Consider the following 8,130-nt stretch of genomic DNA (forward strand, 5'->3'; position numbering starts at 1 on the left):
TCAATCTATATATAATTTTTTCCAACAATTGTTGAAAATAAATTGTAGCTCAAGTGGTTGGGTTTTGCTACAGGCAGGTTACGGGCAATGAACTAGCCTGCCGGGCCGGTTTTCGGGACGGCCTGCACCCATCTCTACATAAGCATGTGTGTGTTTTTTGCTTTGAAAATATAATGGTTTGAATGGCTACCATTAACCTGACAGATAAGGACATAAACTAAAGAAAGATTAAAGAAATAAAAATTAGGGCATCAAGAAAAAAATCAGGGCATGAAGGAATATTGTCAAGGCATCAAGAAAACTCCAATTGTGGACCTGAATTTCATTTTCAAAAACTAATAATGTTGCCAAAAGTAATAGGGTTTAAGAATATGAGCACTTACAATATTTAGGGGCTTCCTCCCCTTCATGTCTTCTCTCCTAATTTACTGCCATCTCTTCTTCTAGCTTGCCGGTCACCGTGGTTTCGTTCCCTGACGGCAACCTCGAGCTCTTCCTTGCTAGGTTGAAGACAAATTGCCCTTTCTCTCCTCTTCTCTAAGGAACAAAGACAGAGGTTAGAGATATCAAAAGGGCTTTGGTGGCAATGTTTTACTGACATGGGGGTAGGGTTACACACGTGGCACACTTAAAATGACGTGGCATCACTAGTTGCGCAGATGATGTGTCAAATAAGCGCTGACATCGACTTTCCAGCATCCATGTCAGATGAAATAACCCGGAAATTTTTGAGTGACTAACGGGTGAAATGGAATTAAAGCTAAGGCACTATTTTGATACAAATCAAAGTTTGGACCCCAAAGTGATAATTCACCATAGTTGGGTACCCTACCAAAAAATTTACCCTAAAATTAGCGCTCCTGGGGAGGCAATCCAAGTTTCCTTCCTTAGTTTTCGTATTTTAGCTTGTCTTTATGGATTTTGAATAAATCTTGCTTTGAATAGATTCTTATTGAAATTGCATGCAATTAGGCCCTTACCAATCACACAAAGTTGTCTAAAATGCTTTATCTTACTTGTGCTTTGACATTTGACATTTGAGCAAATTTAGTTCAAATTAGGTTGTAAAAATAGGACATTTATGTTTTGGGACCAGTACACAGGTTGTACACAACCATGTTATTGGTCATGTATTTCTTTGTCTGCATTTTAAATGCACTAATTTGGCAAAGCAAAGAACTACATGGGGTGGGGAAGAGATACACGATTGTGTTCTTTGCCGTGTAGCTCATTGGATCGAGTTAGTGAACATTTTTCTCCCATGCAGTGAAGTACATGGGCAGCTAAATTGTTACACAGGCAAAATTGCATGGCCGTGTAGTTCTTGAACATGCTTGGCATGCTGTCTCTCACGTGAACTACACAGACAATGGAGGAGATATACTGGTAGTGTGACAACCGCAAGTGCATGTGGTCGTCAAGTAATATATCTCTCGCACAAGCATGAGAGGGTCGTATTCCAGGGCCAAAGGAGCTACCCTTACTTCCTCTTCACGTGTTGTCTAGGCTACAAGTTCGAGAGAGTGTTCTAAATTACTAAAAAAACAGAAAGAATTCTAGGACGGATGTCTACAGTCGAGGTAAAGTGGGGCTAAAAATCAAGGGATGAAGCTGGTCACAGATTTGGATTCTCCTAGGGTTACAAAAGTGAGAATGATGCTAGAACTACCAAGAACCTGGTTGTTTGGACCAAGAGATTCCTAAGATAGCATTAAAAGCGCAAAAATCTCTAATTAGGAGTATTGATACGGAATTTCTTCTGACCAAATCCTCCTACGATTGCATTAAAAGCGCAAAAATCTATAATTAGGGCCGATACTTAAACTAGGTCACCCTTTAATGTTGGAGGGGCACAAAATACCCAATGTTCACGGCCTATTTGCACATGGATCCCTTCCAAGCTAAATGTGTCTAGTACAAGGGCGTTAGTCACAGAACCAAGTACAACCTAGAAATCGACATACAGAGTTCTCATGTATACCAATACATCAAAGTACACCAAGCTTGAATCTAAAACACACCAATTGCAATAAAATAGATCAAAGCATCCAACTACACAAGTTCACTCCAAGGTTCACCGACATTAGGTGACCTTAGTGTTTAGTTGTTCATACTAACAAAATACATGATTAAATCCATAAAACCAACCAAATAAAGCAACGAAGAACTCCATCAAGTGATGAATGCAGAGGGACAAGCCGCATAGGGCTTCGAAGGATGCCACCAAAGCGGTGCCTTCCTTGCCCTCTACAAGCTTCTATAATCGGAGATTAGGGGAGATCTTATCGAATCTTGCTTCTTCCTTCGATTTCCACTCCTAAGGATGTCTTCTTGAGCCTTCTTTACCACAGATTTGGAGATGGAGAAGAATGGTAGGAGGTAGGAGAAGAAGATATGTCAAAAAGCCCTAAACACCCCCCTTTACAGACCTTCTCAGGCTGGCTTCACGGCCTCATTCACAGGCGTGAGGGACGCCATAAGAGCCTTAGGATTTCGCCAAAATATCCGTGAAGTGATACAGCAAAATGCTACAGTACTACTACATTAAACCTGTTATAGTAAACTGCTCATTTTTCAGCCGGTTCATGGGCGTCTTCACAGGCGTCAGAAAACCCGTCAATAAAACCCAATATTTTGCCATTCCTAACTCCTTCGTGCTACAGTAACTGCTACCGTGCTGCTATAGTAACTGCTACATCATTTTCGGTGTCGTTTTCCTTCTTATTTGCGTTGTCGATGTCGAGCTCACCTGGGCATCTTCGAGACCTGTAATACGAATAAGACTAATTAAACCACAAAAATAGCATCAAATCATCAATTTATACATGAATAGTACAACATAACTACATATAAAATACACACATTTAGGCCTAGAATGGAAGACAACAACTACATGGTAACTACACGGGCTTTGGTAGGGATACACTCCTGTCTACCTGGCTGTGTAGTTCACTGTCACCTTATTTTTTATGTTATTTTTTTTATTTTAATTCAACCATCTTGTGTAAAAAATGGTGAGATCAAAGAAGATTTCCCATAGAGCAATAAGGCAGAGGGGGGAACCTTTTAGGGACGGATCTTCACTTGGACAGCTGCCTCCACAACAACATAGGCAACTCCAACTCATGATTCCTGCATCAACTCCTCCAACCTCAATTGTTGCATCACCTCTTGCACTTGCCCCATTAGTTGCGCCACATGATGTTGATGAAGCTACTGTATCATTGCGCTGCTGCTATACTAGGCAGAGTGTGTAGGGGTGGAGCTTCTACCATTATCTCCAGCTCATGCCATTGTATCTACATCAGTATCTGGGGTAGAGGAGGAGTCAAAGGATAACTCTGAGGAGACCAACTCCGAGGAATCGAGGTAACTGTGAGCATTGTGAGTGATCAGCAACATGACTCTAGATGGTTCATGTCATGATATTTGTACTTTTTTATTATTTTATTTAGCAAGGGTTGCATTTTTGCTACTTTTGTATTCTTCCTTTCATTTGCACTTTCGTATTTCAGTTTTTCATATTTTTCTTTTTTTGTATTTTATTTTGTATTGTTATCTCTCCCATACTAAACCCTGTCTGATACAGAGGAGGATATGAGCCACCCTTTTTGAACTCCCCAACTTCTACTTCAAACCCAATTGTTGTCCATGGACATAGGAACAACACACTCTGTAGTATTGACAAGACTCATCCAATTTTTTTCCCAAGGAAGTACTAGTTCCCTCTTACACACACTTATTCTTGCTATTTTTTTCTTGTGTTAGCTACATTCTAGTTACATTGAGAACAATATATATCTTTGTGTGTGTGTGTGTGTGTGTGTGTTAGGGTGCCCGGAGGTGGGTGAATTTTGGGGTGAATTGTGGAGGAATTGTTGAGTGCTTGATCTATTGATAGTTTTAGCATTACTTGAACATTTTCTTCAGTAGGAACTTGACAAGTTATAGAATATTATACTTCTTCATCCTTAGTTGTTTATGTGCCCTATTAATGAGCTAGTACAACATAATTTGCACATAATTCTTCTTGATTGACCTCTTGAACACTTCGAGAGAGTAGTTTAGTTTACTACTACAAAGAGTAGTTTAGTTTGCTTATGGAAAAATTTGGAAAGAGCTACCATCTTTAGAGTGTGAAACTAATCTGGAAAAGTCGGATACTTGTATGTCCTAACTAGAGAAAGAGCTACCTCTTAAGGATTTATGAAAGCTACCATTTTGTCGTTTGCAAAGTTTAGTTTTGGTCAAAGTGGTAAAAACCACAAGTGTAGAAATTTGTATGCGTATATAAATAACTCATTCTAAGTTAGTAAGGGGGTTTATCAAGTTTTGTCATTCACACACACATGGAACACTTTGAATTGGCAGTATGTATAATTGTTTCAATTGATTACAAATATATTCAACTTGTTGTCATTTTCAATTCACTCTTCAGAATTTAAGTTTTTGAAAGCTTGAGATTGAGTACTTATCTTTCTTATCACCTTTTTTTTTAAGGATAAGCAAAATCTTAAGTGGGCGGTTATTTGATAAGTGTTATATTATACATGTAGTATCGATTGTTTTTGGTATTTAAGTCATCCTCAAGTATGTCTTTTTATGGATAACTAGTACTTAATTATTCCATTGTGTTTCACAGGATAAAAGAAGCACAACAAAAGCCAAAGGAAGGAAATCGGGAGCAAAATGGTGCCAAAAGCAATAAACAAAGAACTGCATGGGTAGAGTACACGCCCGTGCACTTGCTCATGTACACTTCAGCAGAAGAGTGACTAGATAAGCACCCAGACACAACATACATCCATTTACTCTCTGATCATCACCCTACCTAGAAGAACAAGGTCGTGTAGATTGAGAACATAACCGTTTACATTAGAAGAGCTACAAAGCATGTTCTAGACAAGAACACAGGCTGGCGAGAGATACATGGTCGTGCAACTCAAGAAGCTGAAGGTTCAATGTGCCTGAGAGTTAAACGGCCTTGTACACACAACTGTGTACCCCTGTGATGAGGGTTTTCAACCCATCCACTGAGTTACACAAGCAAGATACACACCCATGTACTTGCTTGTGTACGGGCATGGTTACTGTACTATAAATAGAATATGCGAAAAACATTTAGGAAATTTGAGCTTTGGCCAAATTTTTGGAAAAGAAACTGAAGACAGTTGGTAGGGTTTGAAAGAGCTTCCAAGAGATTAAGGAGGAGTTCGAAGGAGTCGCTAGAGTGACGATTCATTGGCGATGATAGTAGCACACGTCAACTCGAATATCACGACATTAAGAAGGGAGTTTTCTTCATATATCTAGGGCTTTGGATATTGCTTTACATTTGGTAGCGATAAACCTAGGCCCCATGGAAGGCTAACTTCCTTGGGCATCGGATTGATGTAGCTTGGGAATGCTTTCATATTTTTATTGCTTGTTAATTTAGATTACCTTCAGCTTTAGGATTCATCCTTGTCTATATTGTTGGTTTTGCGTATTGAGAGAGGCTTTACCATTACGTTTTCACATGTGTATCGAGAGATCTATGGGAGAAGATCACACATAGATGAATAGGTATCACTGTTGCTCGCTAGAGATAGTTAGGGCACCATGTATCTTTCGACTAGAATCTTGGTAGTTATCTCCAATTCTTGACATGGAATTCCTAGAGCTCATTGCAATCGTGTTATTGTAGAGGTAGGAGAGATTCACTTCCACTACTATAGCATAAGATTAGTCACTAGGGAGTCTTGAGAGAGCACTTGGTGTACTTTTGAATTCCTTCAATCCATTTATTGAATTGCAATACTTTCTTTATTAATTTCCCAAGTGAAGTCAATCCAGGTACCATTTCATCCATTGGTTCTAGTTCTCATTCCTCTTTGATTTGGATTTATCTTTATTGAATTGCAATACTTTCTTTTATTATTTTGTTTTAAAATTGGATTTGATCTTTCTTATTTACTTAACTAGCGAAGATAGAGATAGTACTAGTACTATCTAGTCTATGTAGATTCAACCTTGTTCTTTTGCATGTATTACTTCGATTGACACGTACACTTGCGTGTGTATCCACACACTCAATCAAATATAGAAGAGGTTTTCAGGCTATGGTTTTGAAAATGGTGTTACATTATAGTTTTGCAAAATAATGACTTCTCGAATCAAATTATTAAATTGTGAACTTGCTTTTATGGGTTTAAATACCCTTTTTTGAAAGATGTTTTCATTGATGAGATTTGAAGCAGATTTTTATTTTAACTTCAATTGATCAAATTGTTTCTTATGCTCATTATGGGACCAATATATATATATATATATATATATATTGATATTTACATTTGTTGAAATGTTTTGAAGTCAAATGTATACTTTCTTTAAAACTCATGTTATGCCAATTGATGATTTATGAATCTTGAACCCTCATTTGAGCAAAAATGGCTCTTTTTATGCTTCTTATGGATCCCATATACATTTATATGTTAATATAAATGTTCATATGTTTTAAGGCCAAATTTATAATTGCTAAAGCTAGTCTACTTGAATTTAAATGGTTCGATTTCATATTCCTTTATAATTGTGTTAATCCACTCACTGAATGACTTTAATTACTTACCATCTCCCTCCTTCCTAGGCTTTATTGTTTAGAGACATCATGGCGAGGCAAGGTGCTTAGAAACTGCATATCTCCTTCATCATCATGTCGTTTTTTGTGTATGGTTATTTTTTAGAATGGTTGCATTGTATAGGCAACATGGACTTTCACTATCACTAGTTTCATTAACTTTGTAGTTGTATTACTTGCAAGCTTTCACATTTTCTTGGAAACCATGGTTGTATTTGTGACTTGTATGTCATCTGGAACCCTGTTAACCTGCTTATTTGAAATTATTTATTTTGTGTGAAATTATTGTATTCCATGCCTTGAATATTTCTTATTTGTGATTCTTGTTCAGTTTTGTGTAATCTTAGTGGAATTTTTACCTTTGCAGTGACTCGAGGGTTGAGTAGTCCGTGTATCCCTCCTTGGGTTGTCATGGTAGTTGTCGTGTACCGGTCCTACGGGATGGGGCTTGATACACTAAGTAATTTGATTCTATAATCTAATGAAACAATTATATATACCCTATAAATCCAAGAAATGTTTAATGGTTTTAAATGGAATAATTTCTTAAATGTATTACCACATCCCCAAGGGTAGGACCGTAGGACGTTCCTCAAAAAATGGTTAAAAGGATAAGCTACATAATTAATAGATTAGTTTTCATCACAAATAAAGCCCTCATTATGGTATAATTGTTCTTTGCACTACAAGAAAGAGAACTTATAGCCGTGGAAAAATATGCCATTATAGATCCCACTTCAGCATCAATATGCCTTTAGCGGTGGATACCCAATTAACCACTAAATCCTTTGTTGCTGTATCTTTTTTGCAACAAATGTTTACTTTTTCCGTTATTTCATCTGTTAGGATTGGAGTTATGCAATGATTTACATCGGCAAAAAACTTTGCCGCTATAAATTTTATTAGTAGCGGAATATTTCTGCCACTATTAATCTTATAGATTTGTTTAGTATCCCTGTAGCGGCTGAAAATTTTGCCGCTGTAAATGTTATAGTGGCGGAACATATCTACGGTTATAAGTCATGTAGATTTGTTTAACAGAGGATAATCTGCCGCTATAGGCCTTGTAAAGCGAGTAGAAGTTTTAATAGGTAATTAAATATGTTTCTAATATAGGCTAGTAAAGATATATTCATACATACATATATATATATATATATTCCAGACAAAATTAATATTTTAATTTATTAATCTCACACCATAAAAGTTAAAAAAAGATAACTAAAGAATAACGTTTTTTTTTATCATTAGTATACATATTATAAATAAACACACACAAGCATACGTGCACAAACACATTATTAGTCTCTAATAACAACAAAAAGTAAACTAAAAATATTCAGATGTAATTTCCAATGAGAACTTGCCTTCATAAATATAACATAAGTACCTAAAAATAAACTACTATAAGAGGAGTATTCAAATGGAATTTGTAGATCGGTTAACAAATTCCATTGAACCTCTAACATCACATATTATATTTGAAATTCCATGAAGCGGGCAACCTCTCTTCT

This window comes from Dioscorea cayenensis, chromosome 3 (assembly GCF_009730915.1).
Source record: "Dioscorea cayenensis subsp. rotundata cultivar TDr96_F1 chromosome 3, TDr96_F1_v2_PseudoChromosome.rev07_lg8_w22 25.fasta, whole genome shotgun sequence".
NCBI lineage: Eukaryota > Viridiplantae > Streptophyta > Magnoliopsida > Dioscoreales > Dioscoreaceae > Dioscorea > Dioscorea cayenensis.